This window comes from Delphinus delphis, chromosome 1 (assembly GCF_949987515.2).
Source record: "Delphinus delphis chromosome 1, mDelDel1.2, whole genome shotgun sequence".
Classification (NCBI taxonomy): domain Eukaryota; kingdom Metazoa; phylum Chordata; class Mammalia; order Artiodactyla; family Delphinidae; genus Delphinus; species Delphinus delphis.
In genome coordinates, this window is record NC_082683.1 from 5,231,446 (window position 1) to 5,259,406 (window position 27,961).

The 27,961-nt window shown below is 45.5% G+C and overlaps 1 protein-coding gene and 1 pseudogene across 1 annotated transcript in view; one reads left to right on the top strand and one right to left on the bottom strand.

The window, feature by feature from the left end:
- The window catches only part of CAMTA1 (calmodulin binding transcription activator 1), an 890,922-nt gene that overhangs the window by 473,770 nt on the left and 389,191 nt on the right, over positions 1 to 27,961 (top strand). The window lies entirely within an intron of this gene.
- On the bottom strand, positions 23,561 to 24,753 carry LOC132436295 (dnaJ homolog subfamily A member 1-like; annotated as a pseudogene).

Genomic DNA, 27,961 nt, shown 5'->3' on the forward strand with positions numbered 1-27,961 from the left:
ATTGTCTAAAGCAAAAATAATAACAATATATAGAAGCAAAGTGTATGACAACAGTAATACCAAGGAACGCATGGGGAAGTGGAAGCATGTTGTTGAAAGGTTTTTACATTATTGATGGACTGCTGTAATTATTTGAAGATAGAATACTGTGATTAAAAATATATACTGCATGTCATGAAGAACGTAGGGGTAAGGCAGGAATAAAGACGCAGACATCCTAGAGAACGGACTTGAGGTTATGGGGAGGGGGAAGGGTGAGCTGTGACAGGGCGAGAGAGAGTCATGGACATATACACACTAACAAACGTAGTAAGGTAGATAGCTAGTTGGAAGCAGCCGCATGGCACAGGGATATTGGCTTGGTGCTTTGTGACAGCCTGGAGGGGTGGGATAGGGAGGGTGGGAGGGAGGGAGACGCAAGAGGGAAGAGATATGGGAACATATGTATATGTATAACTGATTCACTTTGTTATAAAGCAGAAACTAACACACCATTGTAAAGCAATTATACCCCAATAAAGATGTTAAAAAAAAAAAAAAAGTAAATCTACTTACAAACCTAGTGATTGTTAATTAATACTCAACTTGTTTCTAAATTTAAGATATTAAATTTCCCCAAGCATTTAAGTACAACTCATAAATTTAATTCATGTATTATTTTAAATATTTCATATTAAAGTCATGCAAGTTAAAAAAAAAATATATATATATATATATACTGCAAATCCTAGAGCAACCACTAAAAACTAAGAGAAATAGTCAGCAACCCAGTAGTGGAGATAAAGTGGAATACTCAAAATAAAAGAAAGAAACAGGACGAATAGAAAACAATAGAAAACAAATAGATGATAGAGATAAACCCAAACATCTATCATAACTGGCTAAAACATTCCATTGAAAAGCTAGAGATTATCCGAGTGGACACAAAAAGCAAAACCCAACTATATGCTTTCTACAAGAAACACTTTAATAATAAAGGCACAGATAGATTAGAAGCAAAAAGGTAGAAAAAAGATATAGCGTGCAAACACTAACCATAAGAAAGTGAAAATGATTGTATTTCCAAGCAAAGTAGACTTCTGGACAAGGACTATTACTAAAAAATAAGGAGAGACATTTTATAATAAAAGGTCAGTCCATCCAGAAGACGTAACAGTTCTAGCACCTAATTACACAGCTTCAAAACACATGCCAAAGTGACAGAACCGAAAGGAGGAATAAATAAATTCACAGTTGTAGTGGGACACATCAACATTCCTTTCTCAGTGATGAGCAAAACAGATAGGAAATCAGTAAGGATGTGGAAAACTTGAATAATGCTATCAACCAACTTGATCTAATTGACAGTTTTGAAACAAAATACCCAACAATAGAAGAATATACCTCCTTTCAACTGCACATAGAACACTTACTAATCTAGGTCTTGTGTTATGCTGTAAAACAAGTCTCATCAAATTTAGAAGGATTGGGCTTCCCTGGTGGCGCAGCGGTTGAGAGTCCGCCTGCCGATGCAGGGGACATGGTTTCATGCCCCGGTCCGGGAAGATCCCACATGCCGCAGAGTGGCTGGGCCCGTGAGCCATGGCCGCTGGGCCTGTGCGACCGGAGCCTGTGCTCTGCAATGAGAGAGGCCACAACAGTGAGAGGCCTGCGTACCGCAAAAAAAAAAAAAAAAAAAAAAAAAATCTTCCCATAAAGAAAACTCCTTCATAGTGAGTTCTATTAAACATTTAAGGACAAAAATAATGCTAATCTTACCAAACATTATAGGAGGGTGGAACACTTCCTGGTTAATTTTACGAGACCAATATTACTCTGACACCAAAACTAGACAAAGACATTACAAGAAAACTATAGACCAATATCTCTCATGAACATAGATGTACATACAAATCTGTAATAGAGTATTAGCAAATGAATGCAGTTGTATGTAAAAAGGACAATACACCATGATCAATGGGGTTAATTGCTGGTATGCAAGCTTGGTTTAACATTTGAAGGTCAATCAGTGCAATTCACTGTCTTAAAATAACAAAGGATATTAACCATATAATCATATATTCAGGATTCATTCAACGAATATTTAAGGACTACTATGAGGCAGGCTTTTTATACTTATACAATTGCTTTCTTGAGTATATTCCTAGAAATGGAGTAGTAATGCTGGGTCAAATTTGTGTCTACTTACAAATTTGATACATGTGGCTAGATCGTCCTTTGGAAAGATTGTGTTAATTTCAAATGCACCAAAATTTTTGAGATCCTGCTGCTTAACAAACGGGCCCCATCCCTCAGGACTTGGCATAGGGCAGGGCACACAGTCTGTGCCTAGTATTATTAACTTAGTAATGGATGAAACCTTTTGTGAAGCAAAAATTATTTGTTGCACATCACTATGGGTGTGTGTAATGCTTCTAGCTCACAGAGAGGAAAGAAAGAGTCCACCCTCAGTGTGGACTCAGTTTTTGGAGTGAGGTTTCCAACCTGCCATTCGGCCATTTAATAATGATAAAAACTACAACAACAATAAAAGGAATAATGGAAGCTACCATTGATTATGCTAAGTGCTTTTCGTACCTTATCTTAATCTCACAAGAACTCTGGGATGTTTCACTGATGAGAAACTGAGGCTCAGAGAGGTGAACAGTTGCCAGGATTGCTCAGCTAGTGAGCAGCAGAGCATGATTCATATGCAAGACGTCCTAACTCCCCAGCGCAGACCTGTTCTCTAACTCCAGTCATGGATTTGACTTTAACTTGTAAGTCTTCCTTTTCCTAATAGCGCAGGCTTTGGAGTTCGTTCATCCAGTCATTCATTCCAGAGATATTTATCGAGCACCTTTCAAGGGCCAGCAGAGTAGAGAGCGGATAAGGTCCCTGCCCCCATGGAGCTTCCGGTCTGGTAGAGGAGACATAATTTCGTCACCTAATTGTGATTAAGGCTGTAAAGGAAAAGTGGAGGAACTCTAAGATCTTATAGCAGGAGGATCTGATCTGATCTGAGGATCAGTGAGGGCAACTCTGAGGAAGTGACGTTTCACTGCGATTGCCATTGAGCGGGGTGGGGAGGGCAATGAGAAGGGGAGAAGCATTCCTTCAGAGGGAGAACATGTGCAAAGGCCCTGAGGCACGTGGAAGGATGGGAGCCGGAGGTCAGGCTTGAAGGCCAGTTGGTGCACTTGGAACGCAGAGCTTGAAGGGGCAGTGATGAGAAAGGCTGGAAACTGAGCCAGCAGAGCCTCAGGGGCTGTGTTAAGGCCTTTGCATTTAGCACTGGAGCAGCGGGAACAATTGAGAGGTTTTATGTAAGTGAAGAGCATCATTTTATTGTTTTAAAAACATCGCTTAGGCTGCTGTATGGAGGACTGACTGGGGCGGAATGAGGATTCAAATAGGAGGGACTTCTTTTTTCATTCTTCAAAGCAGGTGGGCTGGCTCCTCCTTTTTTCCTTCCTCTCTTCCTTTTCTGTTTTGCTTACTTTCTTTCTCCCTCTTCTGTTTCACCATTCTGGGCCCCAGCATCAGAGCTGAGAGGCTACAGATGGCTTGGGTCTTAGAGCAGAGAAGCCGGGGGACCGGCAGCCCCGAAAGCTGTCATATGTCACACAAGTCATCCTTCCAGAGCCGCAGCTACCTTCCAGGCAGAATGTCAAGCAGCTTGGTACGCGGAGCAGCTGCTCCGAATGGCTCTGAGCATTGTCAGAACATCATAAACAAAACGCTCAGGTTTCTGCAGAGATAACCTCCTGGCCTCCACCCCCATCTTCCCGTGCTGTGGGCCAGGCTTTCTCTTCCAGCATCTGTTTTCGGTACTCCCAAAGCCCTCAGTGCGGGGCTCTGGGACGCCGTGGAGCCTGCAGGCTAAAATGCCCGGCCAAGGTACGAGCAGGTACTCCCTACCTCTGTTCTCAGGAATGGGAGGAAGGCTGAACCACAGCCTCCATTACTGAAGCAGAGCCCAGGCCCAGAGAGAAAGGACAGGCCCAGCAGGATCCTTATCATCCCAGAGCCCCACAGCTAGGAAGGGAGGGCAGGGAGCGCCCTTTGTGCCATGCGAGGCAGGCCCAGAGGGCAGGACGTGCCCTGCATCGGGAGAGGAGCCCTTGGTTGCTGCAGAAACCTTGCAGCACCTATAAAGGCCACTCAGCCCTCCCTGGCTGCTTTCATTCCTGTAAATGTCAGAAATTCCTGGCCTTAAAACAAAAACAAAAAACCCAAAACCAGTGACCATGATCTTCCCAGCCTCAACATAGCCATGCCTCTTGCCCACCTGGGTGCCTGGCCTCATGCTAATTTCTTCCACCCTGTCTGGCCGGCCGGTCAGTGGAAGCTGTCTGGTTTTCTGAATGGTCCCCACCAGGAAGGAAACTGAAGGAGTCATGTAAATAGCTTCCCCTTGGTTCATTCGAGGGAGTGCTGGAATGGTTCCCAATCCCCCTGCTTATACGATAAGACCCTCCAGTCCTAACGACCAAAGTACTGGGTTCAGCAAAGACTGACGTCATGAGGGGGCTTCTGCAGCAGCAGCCCGGCTCTAGACTCCTGGTGGCAGCACACGGAGGAAGGGTGGGCTCATGGTGCCAGGTGGGTGTCGAGAAGAGGGATCAGGGGCAAGCTCTTCTTAGGGAGGAGGCATCCTAATTGCTGGGTCGCACAGGCTTGCAGTAACTGCTCAGGTAATTGCTTTGTAATTTACTGCATCACCTTCTTCCTGTTTAGTAAATAGCACGAATAAAACCAACCTGCTTGTGGCGGGATTGTAATTCAAATTCCACTGACGATGGCTGCACGTTTTTCATTTAGCATGTAAAGGCAGTTTCTATGTAAATTATTTCGGAAGATTCTCCATGGGCTAATGACATGATTGTCTGGATGGATTGAAATTGCCTGAGTAATTGATACTACAATGGCATGGTGCATCTTGGAGAAAGAAATTGGCACTGTAACTTGTACCCTTTTTAAAAATTATTATTATTAAAGTCAAACGAGGAGAGGACTGCTGAAAAGCAAAAACAAATATTCATAAACAAGAATGCAAAATGTGACCCATTTGTTTTGAATTAAAGGGCCGAATTCTCTAAAAACACAGAATCCATGATTCCACTGATGAACTTTCCAGTAAAAAATTATTAGTACTGGCAAACATGGAGGTATTCTCTCTTCACATCCCCCAATCAGCCGTGTTTTCGTCTGAACACAGGGCTCCTCTATTTCTAGCCCCCTGCTGGCAGCAGAAATTATATTAAAGACATTAGTTCAGTTTTTAAAACACAGACTCGTAACTTTTAAATTTATAACTAGGCAGAATATTAATCTTGCAAACCAATTCAGGAATCTCTTTAAAAAAATGGCCTTCTGGGCTTCAAGGTTGTAGATATATATTTAATAAATTGAAGTGCTTCGCAGTTAATGTGTCAAAGGCCTGGTCCGCCCCATGGAGAAACAAGGGTGAAACCTTATTCCCAGGTAAGTAAATGCCCTGAAAGATTGGATTCCATCCCCTTGAGTAGGAATCCCTGCGAATTAAGTATTCTGGGGAAGAGAAGTCAAAGCAGCAACGTAGGAGAACAATCAAGAACTTGAAAATGAGCGTGTTCTTAAGTGAAAGAACTAATCACGATAAGTTAGAGAAAGTATCGAAATAGCTTTAGATTAATGCAGACTGTGAATATCAATACAATTGCGGCAGCTTAATTTTGGCATAAAGAGCATCTAATGAAATATTTTAATATCGCTGTCCATCCAGTTTGTCAGGTTGAATTGCATGGGGTGTTATGCAGCTTTTAAATTGTCACTGCAAAATCTAAACCCGTGTAGTTTTTGTTGTTGTTGTTGTTCGTGGAAGGAGTAACAAAGAAATGTGTACGCGTGTTTGATGCGTCTCCACCCAAGTTCCTACTTTGTAGAACAGATGAGAACCAATCTGTCCTCCTTGCCAACTGTGCCAGGAATGAGCATTTCTCCAGGTCTGGAGCCCTCTGTGTTTTCCTGAGAAATGATTGGTTTAACAAGAGACACAGCTATTCCAGAGGAGCGTCTAGGAGCGGAAAAGCCTTGCAGGCATCCCGGGCAGCCCTTCACTTTGCAATCGAGGCAATTGCCCCATGATTACGAGAAGGGGCTTTTCGGGAGGCTTATTTCTTGTGAATTCTCTGGCTCAGAGCACAGTAAAAACACCAGCACACTGGAGAGGAACGCCAGATGGTAATTGTTTGGAGTACTTTTCCAAGGATCCTACAGTCCCAACACCCTTCGCCTCCTGACACAGCGTATTTCTGGCTCTGCAGTCTCTCTGAGGCCGCTCTGCTCTGCACGTCCCATAGCTCTTGCCCTTGTACCCGAATCCCACCTTCTCTCGACCCCCAAAAACCTCCTTCTGGTTCCCTGAGACTCCTGCCTCTCTGATACTTGCCCCCACATCAGAACTGCTAGGCCAGCAATGACCAGCGATCTCTATTCTACTCAACGGAAAGCTCTTCATCCCTCAGCCCAGCTTTTGGTAACGGCTCATCCCACCCTCCTTGAACCTCCTTTTTCTTGGCGTCCTTGACCCAGAGGTCTGGTGATCTCCATCTCACCACTCCTCTTTGTTCAGGTTTTGGTCTGAGCCTTGAGAGCGACTCTGCTTGAAGGCTGAGTAAATAAAGAAGGAAGTACAGGAAAGGAAGGTCAGGCCGGCACGTAGGTATCCTGGGGTACAGAGACATTTGGTTTTGTTGCCTTGGGCCATAGGGAGCCAGTGAAGTTTTTGAGCAGGACAGAAATATGGCACGTGTCCACGAGATTTCTGATTGATGGTGTTCGTTACAGCAGTGTTGATAATAGAGGGAATTTGGGAAAGCCTAACTCTCCGACAATAAGGAACCAGTTAAATAAATCAGGGTACTCAAATATTTGTTGAATAGATGATTATATAGAAGAGCACAAGAAGAACAAACAAGAAAATAAATCATCTCTAATCCTATCCCCCGACAGCACTTTTAATGTTTTTATGTCTTCTCCCCTCCCCTCCACACAAGGTACACTACATACACTGCCATCCTGACTCAGACATCCACGTGTGCTTTGCCTCAGCTTTTCTACTTAATACTCTGTGGTGAGTGGTTTCTCGGGTCCTTGAATACGTCTTGCAGTCCTGATTCGAATGGATGGCTGTTGTTCTGGGGTACGGCGCTCCTCAAAGTTTGGATGGAGACCTTCCCTTCCTGATCTCCACTTTCTCTAAGGCCATGTCATCCATGCCTAGCCCTCCATCAGCACCTGCTGGCAGGTGACTTGCACTTCTCTATCCCACCCGCCTCCCCAGACCTTTTCTCTGGGCTCCCGATAGGTTAGTCAACTGCCCCTTTGACATCTCCTGTTGGACTCAGCAAGTCCAAACCAGACCCATGACCTTCGTCTTCACATGCCTCTATTTCCAGGAAAGGCACACCTTCCATCCGGTTATGCAAGCCAAGAGCCGGGAGGAGTTATTGACCTTTCACCCCCGTCAGCCCCTTATCCAGATAAACTCCAATCCGTTTACATCCCGAAGCTGACAAATCCATCCCTTTCCCACCATCTCCTTGGCCGTCACACTAGCCCAAGCTGCCACCACCTGGACTTAGCATCATTCTTCCAAGTGGTCCACCTGTGTCAGCTCTCACCCCCAACCCATCCTCCGTACTGAGGGTCTTTCCACAGTGAAAACTCCATGGGTCCCCTGCCCCTAGTTCTCAGAAGGGGACTTGGAACTATCTGGTTGGAAACAGGGACTCTGGAGCCAGCCTGCTTGGGTTGAGTCCCCATTCCCCCTTCCGTGTTACAGTTTTCTCGTCTTCTGTGAGGATTGGGTGAGTCGATCACAGATAGTGGTCCTAGATCAGCCCTGACACATAGAAAGGCTATTTCAGCATTTGCTGTTGTTGTCTGTAAAAAGGGATTGTAGTAGGAAACTCACAAGTCAACACTGGCAAGACGCTGATGGGCATGTTGCCTGCAGAGTAAGCCCTTGGTTGCTGTTGGCCGTTCTTATGGTCCCTCTAGCCTCGTCCTGTGCCATATGCTGTTTCTGTCCCCGAGATCCACATGCTCCTTGAGCTCCTTGTGCTCACTACGTGCCTGCCCACCACAGGGCCTTTGCACATGTTGTTCTTCTGCCTGAACACTCCCTCTCCTTTTCCCCTAATTCATGTATTCTCAGGTCTTGGCTTAATGCTGCTTCCTGGCCTCACTGATCTCCCTGATGTTGGGTCCTCCTTCCTAGAGAATCGGAGAACTTGTCCAAGGAGGGATGGCTTGACGGAGTGGAGCTCAGCTTTCCAGTCCCACATGTGGGGGAAGACACAAGTCCCACAGCTCTCTTGGAAACGCATTACTCCTCAAGGCTCCCCCACAGTGTTCTGGTGGCCTCTGGTGGTGACTCACCATCCCAAGGCTCCTTCTGGCCAGGTGGCCCCAATGGCCATAAGTCCCAGGAGGAGCTGTCCAGCCTGAACTGGACAGAGAGAGCCATGTGTGCACCCGGCAGCTCACTTCCACGTAACCCCTGCCCCTGTCGGCACAGCTGCTGATGAGAAAATGGGTCGTGAGGATCAGCAAGGGCCAATTTCCTATTCTTTGTTTTCTTTTAAGTTGAGAGAAGACAGACAGAACCTTGTCAGGTAATTACATCCCGGAGGGGAGAGTGTGGAGCAACTTTCCGGCCAAGTCTCAATTCACACCCGGTTCCGTGGTGCATTATGCTGACTTGGGAAGCTCTGTGATGTGTGGGCTGACCCTGGCCGTGGTGTCACCTTTGTGGGAGCGTTCTAGCCAGTGGTTTTATTGACTTGTGACTCAAGGATCATCCGTGGTTCTCTCCAAGCCATTAGCAGGCATCACCAGTGCCCTGCCCGTCTCATGGCAGCTCTTCTAAACAGACACCCAAAGCCTTTTTTTCTTTCTGAAATACAGACCACAAATACTATGGTTTATGAACAGCTGAGCTATTTTATTTGGTGCAAGGGAGTGCTCTAACCTAAACATCACAGGAAGGGAAACCTGTGCTCAAGTGAACCGGTGGCCAGATCTGCCCCATCTCTTTTTACTAAAGCAGAGACTCACAGGCCTCCTTTTGGAGTGAAAGTAGCGTCCCGAAAGGATCCGGCAGCTCCACAATGACACGTGCTGACTATAGCGCCTGGAGGCTATGACGGTTATGCATCCTTTGTTCCAAGCGCCGCTGATGGCCGAGATTCCTACGATGCAAAATTGGGACCAGCAGGATACTCGTGATGCAGGTGACCATGTACATCTCTAAACCTTTTACAAATTCACAGGCCACATGTGTCCTCTATTCACAGCAGAAAGGCCAGGAAAGAGCTGCTCCTCTATCATGTGTTCTCACATGTGGCTCTTTCTGATGCCTCCGCCACCGTGCTGATGGAGCCTACCGCATCCCGAGCGTTGTGCTGGGCTCCAAGGACTGATGCCACCTGGTCTCTGCCCTCAGGGCACCCATCGCCTGAGTGATAAGGGGGTGGTGAGTCTTGGGAGGGCAGGGGAGACCTCCCTGGGAGACCAGCAGTGATTGGAGTCCTGAAGGGTGAGCAGGAGTGGGCCAAGCACAGAGGGGCATCGGGTAGAGGAGACAGCCCGGGGGTAGGGACACGTGTGCCAAAGTGTGCCTTCATGCTTTAAAACTGCTAGAGCAGCGCTTCCAGATCTGGGGATCTGGGTGGTCCCTGAAGATAGTCACAGGGGTCTGCAGCTGTTTGCAGCATTTGAAAAGGCCAAACAGAGATCTGTAATAAGTTGTGGCCATGGCCGTGGTGTCCAAGCTCTTCTCTTTGGCTGGAATTACACCTGTTCAGAGTGGAGATGCTGCTGTCCTGCTGAGAAGTGCCGATGGGTAATGAAAGTGATCATGATATCATGGCAGCATTTTGGTAGCCAACGTTTTTCTCCACGGGGTGAAGATTTCTGGCACCACCAGGCTAGAGATGGGCTCTCAAGTCTCAAAGTATGTTAGGCTCAGAGTGGGAAGGGTGACCCCCAATATGTCTGACAGTCTACAAGTTAGAGATCTGGGGGGCTCTAGGGGCTGAGTGGAGAGAGGATAGGCTGGAGTGAAAATCCCAGTTTCCTATTCACGAGCAGTGAGACCTCAGGCGAGTTAACCGGGCTTCCTGAGCCTCAGTTTCCTCCTTTGGTCCCGAGGACAAAGGTGCCCTCGGGACTGTCGGCTGTGGGTGTAGCGTTTAGGGCAGGGCTTTTCGCTGAATTGGCCCTTGGGGAATAGAAGCTGGAGCTGCTACTCCTGTTCTTATTACTATAAGTGTCCAGCATGGCTGTGATTGTCACTGTGAGACTTGCTCCGTGAGTATAAATTCAGTCCATCTGATTCTGCCTAGCTGAGGTCAGCCTGCCCTGAGAAACAGCAACTTTGGCAGCAGGGGAGACCAGGGAACGAGGGAAAAGTAAGTTATTTTTATCACGGAACACTTGGATGACCAGTGTGGACAGGGCAGCCAGCCTGGATCCGTTCCATTGGCGTCATCAGCATGAGACGTTTTTGGTTGTCACCTAAATTCGGCTTCTTAGTTGGAACTCTAGAGGCACATTTCCAACAACTGTCTGGAAACAGAAAGTGGTGCAGGGAAGAAAACCAGATGCCAGCTTCCCCCGCTGTTTGGATGGGGCTCTGTAAATGGAAACATCTGAGAACACCGTCCAAGGGCACACACGTCCATCTCAAAGCCGGTGCGTGCGTCGCGGGGAGGGGGAATGGATGGCCCACACATGCTCTGACGTTTACATTGAATATTTTAGTTTGCAGAAATTTGAAATGAGGGACTTCCCTGGCGGTCCAGTGGTTAAGACTCCATGCCTCCTCTGCAGGGGGCACGGGTTTGATCCCTGGTCAGGGAGCTAAGATCCCACATGCCGCACGGTGCAGCCAAAGAAAAGAAATTTGAAATTAAATATATTTTCCACCAACACTGAGAAAAATCCATGTACAGAAACCAAATCAGATTGGAGACCTAAGGACTGGTGGCCAGAAATTATTCTAAAAATAAAATATACGGAGACTGAATTGCTGAAGCGGTGGCTTGTTCTGAAGCTTCCTGGGATGTGAGCTAGAGGGAAGGTTTATTGGACAGAGCCTTCTCTGGGGATCAATTCTGAACGACTCTTACATACTGGCAGTTTGAAAAGGAGAGAAAAAAAGTTATTTGAAAGAACTTATTTAGCAGACAGAGCCAATATCCTGTGTTTTCTGGAAGCCACCCTGTGTTTCAGCTCCAGTGAATGTGGATCTCTTTCGGATCTTTATGCGAAGATCGAATACACTGGAGAGGCTGAGGGTGCTGTTAAGACCCCTCAGCCTGGGGCTTCCCTGTGGTCCAGCGGTTAAGACCTCGCCTTCCAAGGCAGGGGGTGCCGGTTCGATCCCCGGTCGGGGAGCTAAGATCCCATATACCTCGGGGCCAAAAAACCAACACATAAAACAGAAGCAATACTGTAACAAATTCAATAAAGACTTTAAAAATGGACCACGTCAAAAAAATCTTTAAAAAAAACCAACCCAAAACCAAAACCTCCACCTCTGCTACCCCAGCCTCGCCATCCATTCTGAGGACTTGACTGTCTTCTGGAAGATGATACATAACGGTGCTGCTTCTTTCCTGGGACCGTCAGCCCAGATGCCAGGTCCCCCACTCTCTGTACTCAGGAGCGAGAAGCTCACACTCCCCGATCCACCCTAGTTGATCCCTGATTGAATTCCTTCTGAAGAAACCCCTTCCCAGCCCTTACAAATCACTGAGGGCTGCTGTTCCTTCCCTGTCCTGTTCGAGGCCCCTGCAGCCTGGGGTGCATTTGCCTACTCAGAAAACTCAGCCACTTTGCCCAAGCGAGTTGGCATTATTGCCGTCGCGCCCCCGGCTCCCTTCCAGAGGCCTCCCAGTTCAAAGCCGAGTGTTTTCTGCACTTTGCTTCCCCTCTGGGAATTGCACAGGAGTTCCTGCAGAGCAGGGGCCCACCCCAGCCCATCCTCCACCACCAAATAGACAGACATCAGGAGTGATCTCCCGGAAAGCCGGAAAGCCAGTCCTCGCCCGTTCTCCTGGGAACCCTGGAGAATCCCCTAAGAGGCAGCAAACACTCGGCACGGGTCCGGCTCCCTGCTGGGTTGCTGGGAGTTCTAAAGCCCAGCTGACTTCCATGGTAATTTTTCTGCTGTACCCCACCTACTGACTGCTTTCCAGTAGAAAGGGAAGGACCTGGGCTGGAGAAGCTGGGGGTAGGGGTGGAGGCTGGTAGAGGATGAAGAACACAGGCACAGCTTGTCCCAGCGACCAGAGGCCTCCTCAGCTTCAGAAGCTGCTGCCAGAGGCCCGCTGCGTCCCGGATGACATGTGCTGGAAGGCAGCTGGCCCGAGAGAATCATCCCTGCCCGCACCTGGAGGCCATTCCCGGGCTGGCGTTTCCCTGGCGCTCAGAGTGAGCAGAGCCCATTTGGTCGTTTGTCAGCCAAGACGGAAGAGTCACGACGAGCCGATTTATAGAGCTTACAGAGCGTTATGGCACGAAGGCCCAGGTTGTTCTGTGATCCATGTGCACCTTCCTGTTCGGGTTTGTTTGTCATTTGTTTTCTCGCCATCCACCGGGAAGTGTATTTATCACTACAGCTTTCATAATATGGTGGTCTGCTTTCATCCGTTACAACACAGTGCTCCTATTTCAGTGCAATTGAAGCAGGGGTGGAGGAGTTGGAAATGGGTAGCATCCCACTTAGGACTCTGGGTAGGGCACTCCAGACACGAATTATCCCAGCTTAATGCCTCAAGGCATTGGGGCTTCCCCCTGGGCATGAGGACGAGAAGTATCTTCACGGCTTCTTGTAATATTGCTGGCCAGGGTCCCGAACTCTTTCATGCCCACCTTTCTCCAAAAGCTCAGAAATACCTTTGGGGTCTCCTTGGAGCTGGTTGCAGGAGATTTTGGTAGTAATGAGTATCTGGCTTTTGTAATCCTTTGTCTGCTCCATGCCGGCAGCCTCATGCTTCCCACCTGCAAGGGTACCACGGGCAGGCATTTCCCAGGGGAAACACGGTTGAGCCCCAAGCCCAGAGTAACCCAGGCTTCCCTCATTTCTGTGCAGAGGGCGCCAGTTAATCCTGGGCGCCCGCCGGAGGAGGTGCCTGAGCAGATCACTGCTGAACAAGCTCTCCCTAGAAGTGCAAATGGCTGGGGTGCTCGGATGGGGGCAGGGGGGCAGGTGGAGGCGAGCCCCAGGTGGTGGGGGACTCCCTCGTGGGTTTGTGGATGGGGCTGTGCTCTTCAGCCTGGTCTGAGCCCCCTGGGGGTTTATACTCTTACCCACTTGCTGAGCGTAGGCGTTTGGGGCTACACTGCGTTTCTCCAGGGTGCAGGCAAGGAGGGAAACTCAACAGCTCTCATAAATCCTTGTGAAACTGCAGAGATGGGCAGTCACCTTAAAGGACAGTGCACTCAGGCCCCCAGAACGACTGCACCTGATGGAAGCTGTCCATAGGACAAGAGAGAGCGTCAGAGGGACAGGCAGTCTTGGCCAGCAGCCAGCTCATACATGGTCCGTGGTGAGACCAGCCCTGTGGAGAAAGGGCTGCCTTGGCCTCCTCTGCCCGAAGGCTTAAACATAGAAACCACCGAGCTGCTCTCCTTCGGTTTCCCAAAGAAAATGCTCTAAATCATACAACTTTCTGGTCCCTGGAGTAGTGATTTCTTGTCAGACGTTAATAAATTTTCATTTTATCCCTATGCCTTATGAACTTGGTTAAAGGGAAGACTGCCACTCTTTGACTCTGCCATCACTCCTTGCAGGTGAGGACCAGCCCTGCCTAGGTAGAGTGATGGGGCAGTGACTCTGGGGGTTCTTTCCCTAATGGCTTCTGAGGCCAAGGCCCTTGGTCACAGGTTTTCCCCACAGCTTCCCTCCGCACTGGACCTGGTCTCCAAGGTCATTCTGGTGTCGACTTTCCTCCCCTCATACCCCGCCTCCATCTGGCTGCATGGCCAATCATCACATGTGGGCAGGGACACGGGCCAATCATCGCGTGTGAGCAGGGACATGGGCCAATCATCGCGTGTGAGCAGGGACACGGGCCAATCACCGCGTATGGGCTGGGGCACGGGCTGGGCTAGCAGTCGTCTTTCAGGTGTCGGACATTGGCTCTAGCATTTACCCATCATATGACCGAGAGCAGCTATTTAAGTCCTTTCTGCTTTGCTTTTCTATCAGTAAAATCAGGATCACAGTGGCACATACCTCTCTGGGGGTTGGAGATTTACACATGTGGGGCAGCACGTGTCCAATGCTTGGAGCGCCGCGTGGCTCACACGTGCTCAGTGTCATCAGGGGACCCACGGATCTCCATGTAAGATCTTTCGGTCAGCGGCCCACGACTGAGAACTAAACCCCTCTATACGTTTTCATGAGCTGACTTCTTCTTTTCAACCAGATTGTAACTCCTTCAGGGGAGGGTTTGCTGTATGTTTCTTTCCAGTCTGCACCATGGAGCCTGGCAGAGTCCTAGCCCACACTGGCTGATTGAATAGCTGGTGGTACTGTGAATCGGGGGTGTAGATTAAGAAGTCTTTCCCAAATTACTTCCAGGTGTTTGTCATTTCAACATCACATAACCACACAGGAAAAGGCCCACTGTGTGATATTTATTCATCTATGCAACAAATATTTATTGAGTGCTTGCCATGGCATGGTCCTAGTTCCCGGGGATTCAGAAGTGAACCAGACAGATAATATCCATGGCCTCGTGTAGCTTACTAGCAGCAGGGGAGACTGACACAATGGACAGATACAATCCAGGAGGTGATCGGTGCCTCTAAGAAGGCAGGGTGTATTAGTTACCAATGTTTGGGTAACAACTTACTCCAAAACTCAGTACCTTATAACAGCCATATTTATTCCTAACCGTTTGTGTGGGCTGGGGATCCAGGTATGGTTTAGCTGGGTCCTCCAGCTCGGGGTCTCTCCCAAGGCTGCAGGCCGGGTGACAGCCAGGCCTGCGGTCATCTCCAGGACCAAATGGGCCCAGATCTTCCAAGCTCACTCACATGGTTGTTGGGAGGATTCAGCTTCTCATGAGCTGTTGGACTCAGGGCTTCAGTTCATCACTAGCTATTTGCTGGATGCCACCTCAGTTCCCTGCCATGTGGACCTCTGCAGATCACACTCACAACACCTCAGAGCAAGTGAGAAGAGCCAAAGGGAGTGAGCCTTCTAGGACCCTTGACTCAAGGTCTTTTGTACCAGTCTTCTGAGGGAGGAAGGTGCTATTAGGAATTCCACCTTACAGATGGAGAATGAGCCACAGAGAGAGTAAGTACTTGCCCAAGCTTATGCAACTAGTAAGTGGCAGGGCCAGGGTTTGGCCTCATGCTATTTGGCCCCAGCATCCGTGCTCCTACCTATCTCGTCGTACCATTGCTCCACTTTCAGTCTTCCAGACAAGAAAAGATGGTTGTTCAGTTACTTTAACAGCAGTGGAGGTGGTGAGAAGTGAGCTGACAGGGGGTGCATTTTGAAGATATTGTTGGTAGAACTTGTTGATAACTTGGATGTGGGATAAGGGGAAAGAAAAATATGAAGATGATTCCGAAATTGCAGCCTGAGCAACTGGATGAAGGATGGTGCCATTAACGGACATAGAGAATCATAGGAGAAGAGAGGGCTTGGGGGGGAATCAAGAGGTATGTTTCAGCCACATTAAATGCAACATCCAAGTGTGGATGTTGAGTAAGCTATTGGATATATAATCTGGGGTTCAGGGGAGCCGTCAGACCAGAGATGCAGACTTTTGTAGGCATCAACCATGGGTGACCACCCAGGGAAAGTGTACAGAGGAGAGAAAATGACCAAAGACTGAGGCCCTATGACACCTAAAACATTTAGCAGTCTGGGAGAAATAGGGAGAGCCAGCAGAGGAAAAGGAGACAAAGGGAATCATGAGGCAGAGGAGAACCAGGAAAGCATGATGACCTGGGCACCAAGTGGAGAGGAACTCTGAAGAGGAAGTGGTTAGCTGTGCCGAATGCCTGATGAGGGTATGATTGGGATGGGGATGGAGGATCAATGGGAAAAGAAACTGTAAAACTGTATGTTCAGAAAGATCCTAATTTTGCAAAAAACGATTTCTCCCCCCTAAAAAAAGCTCTCTTTGATTTTGATTATTAAATCTGTGGACCAATTTTCAATCCATGAACATGGTATACTCTAGATATTATGGAACTTATGTTGTAGGGAGTCTGGATTGTGTTGTTTCCTGTAAAGCATGTTGATTTTTGTTCTGACAGATGACTCGGTTCTACTCTTTTGATATGGTTGGTCTATTTTGGTTTTGCCCTTAGTTGAAAGCTCTGCTGCTTATGCAAGGATGTGGTCCTTCCTCTTAAGCCTGGGCTTTCTGGAGTCTTAAGTGAATGCTGCAGGTACCCAGTGAGGGTTCTCACATCTGGCTGGGCCGTAATTCAAGGTCCCCCAACCCTGCGTGACCTCCAGTATCGCTGTTTAGCCTTCAGTGCTATGGTATCTAGAGTCTTGCCCCGCATATGGGGAGTTCTGCCCTCAACCGGGTACCCCCCAGGAACCTCCAAGCAGACTTCTGCAGACTTCCTTCTACACAGCTCCCTTCTCTCCAGGGCTCAGACCTTCAAATTCTAGCTGCTTCAGCAGCCCCAAATTCTGACTTTTGCCTTCTCTGATCAGGGAGGCTGTTGTGCCCAGCTTGGACCCCACCTCCCTGAGTAATGGTCCAGAAATTCGGCAGATGTAGGGCTCACCTTGTGTGTTTTCTTTCTTATGGGATCACAGTCCTGAACTGCCTGTCATCCAGTGCCTGCAAAGAGTAGCCTCAGATATTTTCATCGAGTTTTATGGCTGTTTCCAGCAGGAGGGCAGGTCTAGCTACAGTCCCTTCATTGTGGCTGGAAGCTGAGTCGCTTTGATTTAGTGTTTACTGTTTCCTCCCATCCCCTGCACCAGATCATCACCCTTATGGGCAACAGTTCTGTATGTGTTTGCAGTGTGATACAGAGCAGTCCCTTTCACTGAAATAAAATTATCAGACAATTTGCAATCTGAAATAAACAAAGACCATCGTAAAGATGTTGTGGTTGCACTTTTAGGCTGGTGTCTGTAGGGAACTTGCAGGGGCGGGTCCTCAAGGAAGACTCTATGGAATGTGGTTGGACAGAGAGCTCCAGGGCTGAGGACTGGGTGGACTTCCCGAGGGGGAGGTGCAGGGCAAGAGCCAAGGAAACATGGCAGGGGTCCTGGGTGCAGCTACAAGGGCTGAATTCCTCCTCAGCATTCCCCAGAGATGCATGGTCCCCCTGCCCCAACCCAGGATGCTCCCGTGCAACAGAGCTCCCCTCTTCCTTATATCAAAGCTACTTTCTGCTCTAGAAGGGCCACTGACAAGTTCCGCCCAGGGTCCCTGGGGTGGACAGGAATGGATTTTCAGCTTGGAGGGACAATGATTGTCTTTTCTCTGTGAATCGAAACGGGACCGGTAGCTCTCTCTGACCTGGTGCATGTCACCCTCTCTCCTGGGGGTCTGTTCACACAGGTACCTCCCTCCATCTACAGGCTTGGGATTCCCGTGACTTGCTACAGGGGAAATTCTAGAGCGTTGTGCCCAAATGGCCCTGGAGTACCAGAAGTCTGTTGCATATTTCATCACTTCTATCTGAAGGATGTTTTATAGATGTCTCAATACATTCTACAATAGATCCGTACTAAATTGTTTATCCAGCAAACTTTTTTTAAGCACTTAAGATGTGTCAGGCATTGTGCTAGGTTCTAGAACCCCCAAATCCCTGACCTAAGGACTCAGAAATGCACTCAGGGACCGTCTTGGAGAGAAGGGTGAGTCTGGACTCATGCACTGAGATGGGGAACAGCAAAACATTCAAGACGGGCACTCCTGAGTGGTTAGCATTCGGGCCTCCCTTCCCCTCTGCTCCATTGCCAGCCAGGCTCAGGGTTTCCGGATGCACAGCTGGCTTCTTCCTCCTCCAGCAGTGACCTAAGGAGGTGACTTGCTTTAACGAAGGGGCTACCGTCATAGAGTCAGATGTCTTGAGTTTGCATCTTGCCTCCCTTGCTGTGTGACCTTAAGCAAGTAACTTCCCCTCTCTGGCGCTGGCTCCTCATCTTCAAAATATATGAAAATTTTGTTTCAAAATATGAGCTGGAGGTGTAGAGACTCGGGGTCCTTACCCAGGTCATTCTATGTGTTTATGGATTCGTCGTTAAGAAGGCCAATAGTAAAACTATTCTTTGTAGGAAAACAGTATATGAAACGACTTGATTTCTTTATATTAAAGGCACTCTTTACCACTAGGAATATTATTAAAACCATCTTAGCCTCTGAACAAGAGCTTCACATTTGGCCCTGTGACAGCATCATCAGCTGTCTTCCCCCCTTATGACAATCCTGCCTGTGACTCATAGGGGCTAAGGCAGGGGGAGAAGGTGGGTGGTCTGGCCCGCCCCACTAATCCCTGCTTTCTCTGGAATTCTCCACTTGTTTATAGTCTGGGCAACTTGCCTCCTGCTGCTGCATGACTCAGACTCGGAGAGCAGCCAGCGGCTCCCCTGAGTCGGAAGCTGGCCATTGTGTCTTAGTCTCCTGGACCCTTCCGATAAAGCCCTACATCTCCATCCCCTCCCCGGCGGCACCACCGCAACCCCACGTGCGCCATCGAGAACACTCGTGCCGAGGACCTCGAGAGGTCACAACCCCACCCTGGGACAGGATTTCCCTCTCCTCTTAGGAACTGGTTTTGTTTTGCTTTGAAATGTAAGTTTCTTTCTGATCAGGGGCAGATGCCAATTTCATGGGGTCTGAAGCCAATACAGTTGGGGATCTTGTATAAATACAAAATCATGAACACAAAATTAGGCCTAGCATCTTGGAAGGGGTCTGTCCATGCAACACACGGGTGGTGAGGCGGCGGCAGTCCTGAAGCTTCAGTGCCGGTAGCTTCACGGTAAATCTGACTGCGGTTCTGACTCGCTTAAGGTCTGGAATAACTGCTCCCCGCACCTTCAGTACATTATAATTTAGGATAAAGTAAGAGAATTGCTTGCTGTATAGTTATGTTAGGATCAAGCAGCCACTGCGTAATTTAGATGTGAGCTAGTATTCTTTTTAAAAATTTTCCTTCTCATAAAAGCAACAGATTGAATGTCCGATGAGTCACAAATGCCCTTCTGAAAACAACAGCGTTAGAGGGGCTCACTCAGAACACGTCCTTTCCTTCTTCCAAAGCGGCTCCTTCAGATGCTGGCACGGAATCACCCACCACCACCCGCCCCCCTTCTTTCTCCCCTTCTCCTCCTGCCCCATCCCTGCACGTGCCGCCAGCTCAGCAGACATTTAACACGTCACATCCAACACCAACGTTTTTAACTACAGCAATTGTTTAAAAAATTGTCCAGAAACAGATTGAACCAGAAAACAGAAAAGATTGTCAGTCATCGGCGGGTGATAAGGGGAAGCGAATTCGAGTCTGTCGGTTGGCAACATTTCCCAACTGTCCTGGTGTAAAGTGATTCCAGAACAACTTTATTGGAATAGTCTGTGTTGCACTCAAAGTAAATATTAATTCCATTATGCCGTAAACTTTTATTTATCGTGACAGCAAGTCATAAAATTCTCTTACTAGAATAGAGCTTCTAAATTGCGTATCATAGATGAGATACAGCGCTCCCATTGGATGCTAGCAGCAATTACCCACCGTCCTTTATGCAAGTTGGTATTAAAGGTGCTTTCTAAGTATGAGGCACAGTCTGAGCTTATGAAGAAAATCTTCTGTGGCTATTTTCCAGGCGCCCAGAAATACAAGGAGAGGGTGACTGAGAAGTCACAGCAGCAGAGGCCAGGCACGAGGATCAAAGGGCACAGAGTCCCTGGCAGTAATTCACTGAAGTGTTCTTTGCATATTACGGGTCTGACTATTTTAATTACATAAATTGCTCATTAGAAGTGCCTTGTGATTGCCTCACTCTGTGGTATTGTGAGAACTGTAGGTTTTAATTATTCCTTTTTGATTTATAGTGTGGTTTGACTTGTTTAGGGTGATGGTTTGAAAATATAGATCTGCTTTAATTGTGGTACTAAGTGAAAATAGATGACTCTGTTTATCAGATCCCTTGACTTTGTGTTTGGGGAGTACGAGGGGTCTTATGGTTTCTCAGCCCTTGTTGGTGACTGTAGGGGGGTTGCCAGGTGGGGCCTGGGGAGACTCCCTCTCAGCCTCTGGACAGGCAGTACTTTGGGCTCTGCCTGACCCTGGGGTGGCCTGAGCAGAGCTTGGCGGTGCTTAACCTCTGGATAGATTTCATGACACCTGCGCGGAAGTCCCCTCACCTCTTCCCCACAGTGGGGACAGGACAGGAAAAGCCAAAGCTCTTCATTATCTTCGGAGGGCAGGGCAGGGACGATGGAGGCTGGGGGGCAGGAGGGATGCTCCTGGGATCTCTGCTGCAAAGCCGTCATTCCCCTTGGCCCCCGCCCAGCCAGCTGTCACCTCCTGCAGCATCAGGCCTCCGCCTTCCCAGCCCTACCCGGAGCTGAGCTGTTCTGAGCTCTGTAATGGGGCCGGGCTGCAGGCTTTCCCGGCCCCTGGGCCCGGCGCCATGTCATCCAATGCCTAGAATTGATGAGTTGTGAGACCAGACCATGGCTTCGGGGATAAACTTCCAGGACCTGCTCTGGCTCATCTGTAGCCACTGATGAATAAAAACTCAATTAGGACGCTGGTCCTTGAAAGGCAGCTATTTTAGGACTCACTTTTGGAAAGGCAGAGGATTTCTTTTTCCAAGATAAAATTATACATTTGTCAATACAGCAGTAGCATCGACCGCTTTCTCTTGGGGGTCTCTCGTCTTAACTATTCTCCATCAGAAAGCTTTGCTCTTTGAAGCTGGGCTGGCAGTGGGCTCCCGTGCATCCGGCTCATCGAGAGATGCCTCTGATCCCTCTGCCTCTGCTCTCACGTGTCCTTTCTGGAGCAGCTCGCCTCTCGCTGACAGTAGAGGGACAGCCTCTGTGAGTCTAGGAGCGTTTTGTCACAAAACCCCTGGCCCATGTCTCCCCCTTTTCATCACCTGTTTTATGAATGTGGCACTCTGTCCCAGGCCAGATTTCCGTGACATGAAAAATACACTAAATATGGTCTGCCACGGTAACCGTCATTAACCAACCACTAGTTTTGCCTTTATAAATTTTTACGCACCGCTAAATTATAAATACGCAATGCCGAAAGTGATGAAATATGCACCTCTAATATCTGCGGTTTTAAGATTTGTAGTTGTGCAAGCACGTGCTATAAATTGGAAGGAGCTGGGGTACCTCATCTGTTTCCTAGTTAGAGCCCAGGGCCCCGTGAGCCATGGCCGCTGAGCCTGCGCGTCCGGAACCTGTGCCCCACAACGGGAGAGGCCACAACAGTGAGAGACCCGCGTACTGAAAAAAAAAAAAAAGAGCATGGCCTTCATTACTGCAAGGTGTGAGTGAAAGAGACATTGTATTTTCTCCAACATGAAAATATTTTCATTGCCATTGTGTTTTTTTTTTTTAATGCAGCTTGGAAATTTAAAGAAACATTTAAAATAATTATAAAGAGAAACAACTTATTCTGCATGTTTCATCTTATACGATTTTCTGTTGAAGAAGTGACCTTATTTTTTTCGTTGTCTTTGTTTTGATCTCAGAAGTAATTTATTATAAAAATGCAACCAGTATAAAAATGTATAGACGGTAAAAGTCCCCCCTAAACCCAGTGAGCACACACACATTTTCACACACACTCTAGAAAGGTATCATTTTTAACCAGCAATATACTGTGAACTTTAAATCAACACAGATAAATATATTTTAACAGCTGTACAGTAGTTCCTTACAGGGACTTAACCTACAACATAACCTAGTTATGTTGTTTCCAGATTTTTTTCTATCCATACTTCAATGATTATCCTTGAACAGGTTTTATGTACTTAGGATAAATTTCTAGAAGTGGTATTATAGGTTAGAGGACTTTCATATTTTTAAGATTGTTATGTACTTTTTATTAAAGATTTTTTTTTTGGATGTGGACCATTTTTAAAGTCTTTATTGAATTTGTTACAACATTGCTTCTGTTTTATGTCTTGGCTTCTTGGCCACGAGGCATGTGGGAATCTCAGCTCCCCGACTAGGGATCAAACACGCACCACCACCCCCCTCCCCGCATTGGAAGGCAAAGTCTCAACCACTGGACCACCAGGGAGGTCCCATATTGTTATATATTTTTAAACTATAAATTATGCAAACTTTGAAGGAATAATACAGGATAAAGAATTGAGAAGGTAGAAAAGCTATACAGTAAAAAGTAAGTCTCCCTTCCCTACTTCCCACCCTGCCTCACCCAATCAGCTCCCCAGAGGCCAACATGTTACAGTTTCTCATCGATCCTTCCAGTGATAGACACTTTTTCCTTTCTTTTCTATTGCGCAAATGTAGCATACTTCATACACATATTGCATCTTGCTTTTTCAGTGTAACACTGTAACTTGTATTAGGTTGGTTTCCATTAGTACGTAAAGAGCTGCCTCATTCTGAGTCAGTAGTATTATTGAGCAGCTACTGTGTGCCTAGCATCGTTCTAGGTGCCAAAGACAGAGTAGCCCTTTCTGATACACATTCTGGAGAGGAGAGGTGGACGGTAAATTATGAAAAAATGTATATAGTATGTCAGATGGTGGTGTGCATCATTAAGAAAAATAAAGCAGAAAAAAAAAGGCATAGGAAGTGGGTGCAATTTTAAATTGGGAGATTAGGAAAGACCCACTGAGAGGGTGATCCACGAGCAAAGAGCTGATGGAGCAAGTGTCCCTGTGGAACTCCAGGGGAGAAGCTTTCCTTTACGACAGCAAGGAAAAGACTTGAGTTGGGAGCTGGTAGTCAACAGAATGAACGTACCACACTTGATTTAATCAACACTCTGCCGATAGATAAATGCTGAATTAAATTACACCCCAAGCAACATCATATGAAGGTGTCTGTTTTCTCACATTCTTACCTAAACATTATACTATTGTACTGTTTTATTCATGTGGTTCTGGCATATACAAGGAGTTATCCCATAGTTTTACTTTGCATTTATCTTATGAAGAAAGTTGAATGTATTTTCTTTTTCTATGAGCTATGTATTCACATATTTATAAAATTTTGTATTAGATTGTTGGTCTTTTTCTTATTGGTTAGGAGAAGCTCTTTATATATTACAGAAATTAGCCCTTTTTTCTGTAATATGTATCTTAAATAATTTCTAAGTTTTATTTGATTAAAAACCTTTGTATTCTACCTGTTCAAAAAACATTTTTTGAGCTTTTATATTCGAGTTTATTCTTCATTTAACTTTTAAAACACTACTATAGTTGAATATTAAAACAAACAGTAGCAAGTAGCGAGCCTATTATGATTATAGTCCTTCACTCAATCACTACTGCAAATAAAATGCCAGCAGTGAGTGTTATTCACTGGCCCCATTAGGAGGTCTGACACTGAACACCACCCTGGAGATGATGTTCATCATCCTCATATGCTTCTCCATTGCAATGGTGCCATCTTTCCTGATTTGGATCAAGTCCACTAGTTCTACCTGGTCCCTTTCATCAGTCTCTTCTACTTCCTTCCTCTCAGGTAGGAGTTTTTCCAGCAAAGAGAGTTTATCAGGGGAGAGAAAGCCATTCTCAGGAAAGTTTACCTTAAATTCAATGATTAGGCGACCTTTTTCATATGGTCTGCGATAAATGGGCATGCCTTCATTTAGCACACACTTGATACCTCCATGCTTGACAATCTGACCTGGATGAGAAGTGATGACTGTGGTTCGGTTGTCAAGAGTAGATATTGGCTTTTGGAAGCCACACAATGCCTCAACCAGCTGTATGTCCATACACATGAAAAGGTCTTCTCCTCGTCGAGTAAAAACAGCAATGGTCCTTCTGATCTAAAACGATGATAATATCTCCTGGCTCCAGTCCTGGTTCTTGGTCTCCTTCACCACGGAATGTTATCTTCTGGCCATCTTTCAAGCCTATGTTAACATGAACTTCTAGAATTTTCTTCTCTTGAACTATCTTCCTTCAGTTGCAGTTTTACATCTAACTCTAGGACTGATGTGCTCTCCATGGCCCTGGCACTCCATGCAGACAGACTGAATCTGCGGAACCATTCCAGGTCCTATCTGATGAATTATTATTTGCATTCCAGTACCTCGGCAATTGGGACAGCACTCTACTGCTCCTTTCTTACCACCTCGGCCTTCACATTTGTCACAAGTCACATTCTTTTGCAGAGCTAGTTTTCTTGTTGCACCATTATATAAATCTTCTAAGGTTACTGTGAGTTGATGCACAACATTTTTACCTCTCCTTTCTCTCTGCATCCTGCCTCCTCCTCCAAAAAACATATCAAAGATGTCCATGGGGGAGCCAGAACCGACACCTGCTTCACCTTCTTTAATTGCCTGCTCTCCTCCTTTGTCGTATAAGTCCCTTTTCTTTGCATCAGAGAGCACTTCCTAAGCTTGAGAAATCTGTTTAAACTTCTCTCCTTCATTAGGATTCTTATCAGGGTGGTACTTCAAGGCCAGTTTCCTGTAGGCCTTTTTCAGTTCTTCTTGGGTGGCATTGGGTTTGACCCCCAGAACATCATAATAAGTGGTTTCCTTCACCATTTCCTACCGCTGGTGAGCAGGCTGATGCTGGTGTGGGGGAGTGGGAAGGAGCAGGTTGCCGTGCGCAGCTCGGGCAGCCGCTGCTCCTCCGCCTTTTCACCGAGTGTTCTGGAAAGTTCCCCCCCCCAAAACATTTAAATAGTCCAATTTATTAGTCTTTTCTTTTATGGCTTCCAAAGTGTGTGACATAGTGAAAAAAGCTTTTTTTTTTTTACTCTAAAATTACAAAAAACTTATTCTAGTACTTTAATTGTTTCATTTTGTTCTTACTTTAAATCTTTCATTGATTTGGAATTTATTAAGGTAGAAGGAATAGAGTCAGTATACAGTTTTTTCTTCCCCACAGAGATACTCAAGTGTCCCCAAATTATTTATTGAATTAATCCACTTTTTAACCTGTTGATGGGCACGTCCCCTCTCTGCCATATACTAAATTCCCAGTGGTATTTGGATCTATTTTGGGATGGTCTATACTTTTTCAGTGATTTGTCTGTTTACTCATACTGTTACACTCCAGATTATGATACATTTTCCTTTTCATAGAGCAAACCCACCTTTATTACTTATCTTTTTCAGAATGTCCTTGGCGGCTCTTACTTGTTTATTTTTCTAATGAACTTTAGAATGATTGTCCAGACCTAAAAGCAAGCCCTGGTTGGTATTTTTATTGTAGTTACACCTTTACCCCACCCTGAAGCCCCGACAACCACTGATCTGTGCTCCGTTGCCATAGTTTTGTCTTTTTCACAATGTCTTACAAATGGAATCATACAGTATGGAAGCTTTGAGACTGGCTTCTTTCATTCTGCATAATGTCTTATGGTTCATCCAAGTCGTTATGCTCAGTAGGATTCCACTGTGTGGATGAACCACTGTGTTTTTACCCATTCACTGAACAAACTCATGTTTGTTGATTATGATCAGAGTTGCTACAAACTTTTGTGCATGCGTATTTGCGTGAACATAAGTTTTTATTTCTCTAGGGTAAATACCCAGGAGTGAGATTGTTGTGTCATATGGTAAATGTTTGATTAACCTTATAAGAAACAGATAAACCATTCTTATTGTTTGGGGTTTTATTTATTTTTTAATTATTCTACTAGATGTGTGTTGGTATTTCATTGTAGTTTTAATTTGTGTTTCTCTACTGGCTAATGATGTTAACAGCTTTTCATGTGCCTATTTGCCATTTCTATATCCTCTTTAGCAGTGCTTCAGTTCAATTTTTTTGCCCATTTTTAATTGCGTTTTTTGAGTCATAAATGTGATTTGACAATTTTTGTTTTACCAGTTTGTACCTTGACTTTTCATTATCCTAAGAGTGCCTTTCACAGAACAAAAGTTTTGAAATTTCAGTGAAGTCCAGTTTATCATTTTTAAACTGCATCTTACTTTGGTGTTTTGTCTAGGAAATCTTTGCCTCGCTCCAGGTCACAATTATTTCCCCACTCTGTTCCTTTCTAAAAATTGTATGATTTGATGTATTTAACTTAGATTATGATCCATTTTGAGTTAATTTTTATATAAAGGTTTAGGTCAAGTATCCTATTTTTTTTTTTGCATGTGGATAACCAATTGTTACAACACCATTTGTTGAAAACTGTCCTTTCTCCATTGAAGTGCCTTTGCACCTTTATCAAAATCAATGAGGGTTTCCTTCTGGACTTTATATTCTGTCCATTGATCCATATGTCTATTGTTTCATCAGTACCACACTGTCTTGATTACTGTAGGTTTATAATGTCTTTAAAGCATGTAGTTTAATTCCTCTCATGTGATTTTTCTTTTTCCATGTTGTTTTGTCTATTCTAGTTCTTTGCTTTTGATATAAATTTATGAATCAGCTTGTCTATAGCTACAAAAATTCCTGCTGGGTTTTGATTGATACTGCATTAAATTTATACATCTCTTTGCAGAGAATTTAAATCTTTCCTATGTTGAGTCTTCTCATCCATGACTGTGATGTGTATCTCCATTTGTTTAGGTCTGCTTTGATTACTTTCACCAGTATTTTGTAGTTTGCACCATACAGATCCTGTAAAAACTTGTTAGATTTTTACCTAAGTATTGAGTTGGCCAAAAAGTTCATTTGGGTTTTTCCTTAACATCTTAAGGAAAAACCAGAATAAACTTTTTGGCTAATGCAATATTTCAAAGTTTTGGAACTATTGTAAATTGTATTCAAAAAATTTTTTGGTTTCCAGTTGTTCATTGCTAGTGTATAGGAATACAATTGATTTTTACGTATTGACCTTGTACCTGTGACCATGCTAAGCTCATGTGAAGTTTACGAGTGTTAATTTTGGGGATATATTTCTTGGGATTTTTTATGTAGACAATCATGTTGTGTGAAAATAGTGACAATTTTACTCCTTCCTTTCCAATTTATATGACTTTTATTTCCTTTTCTTGCTTTATTGCAAGGGCTAAAAAGCTTCCATATAATGCTATAGGTGTGAGAGTCCTTGTGTAGTTCCCAGTCTTTGAGGGAAAGCTTTCAGGTTTTCACCATTAAGTATGATGTTAACTGTAGGTTTTTATAAATGCCCTTCATCAGGAAGAGGAAGTTCCCTTCTATTCCTATTTTGCTGAGACTTTTTTTTCATGAATGAATGTTGAAGTTTTTCAAATGCTATTTCTGCATCAATTGATATTATCATATGGTTTTTCTTTTTTAAACTGTTAATATGGTGGATTACATTGATTTATGGATATTGAACCAGCTTTACATTCTGAGGATAAAATTCATTTGTTTATGGTATATTATCCATTTTATATGTTGCTGAATTTGACTTGCTAATATTCTATTGAGGATTTTTGCACCTATGTCCCTGAGGGATATTGATTTGTAGTTTTCTTTGTGGTACTATCTCTGCCTGGTTTTGGTATCAAGGTGATGCTAGTCTCATAAAATAAGTTGAAGAATGGTATCTCCTCTTCTCTTTTCAGGAAGAGATCGTGTAGAATCAATATCATTTCATCTTTAAATGTTTGGTAGAATTTGCCAGCAAAACCATCTAGGTCTAGAGAATTCTTTTTCAGAAGGTTTTAAACTACCAATTCAATTTATTTAGTAGTTAGAGAACAATTCAGGTTATCTATTTCTTCTTTTATTCCTGATATAGGTAATTTTTGTCTTCTTTGTCAAGTTTGCAAGAGGTTTATTATTTTTATTTATCTTTAAAAAATCCAGCTTTTGGTTTCATTG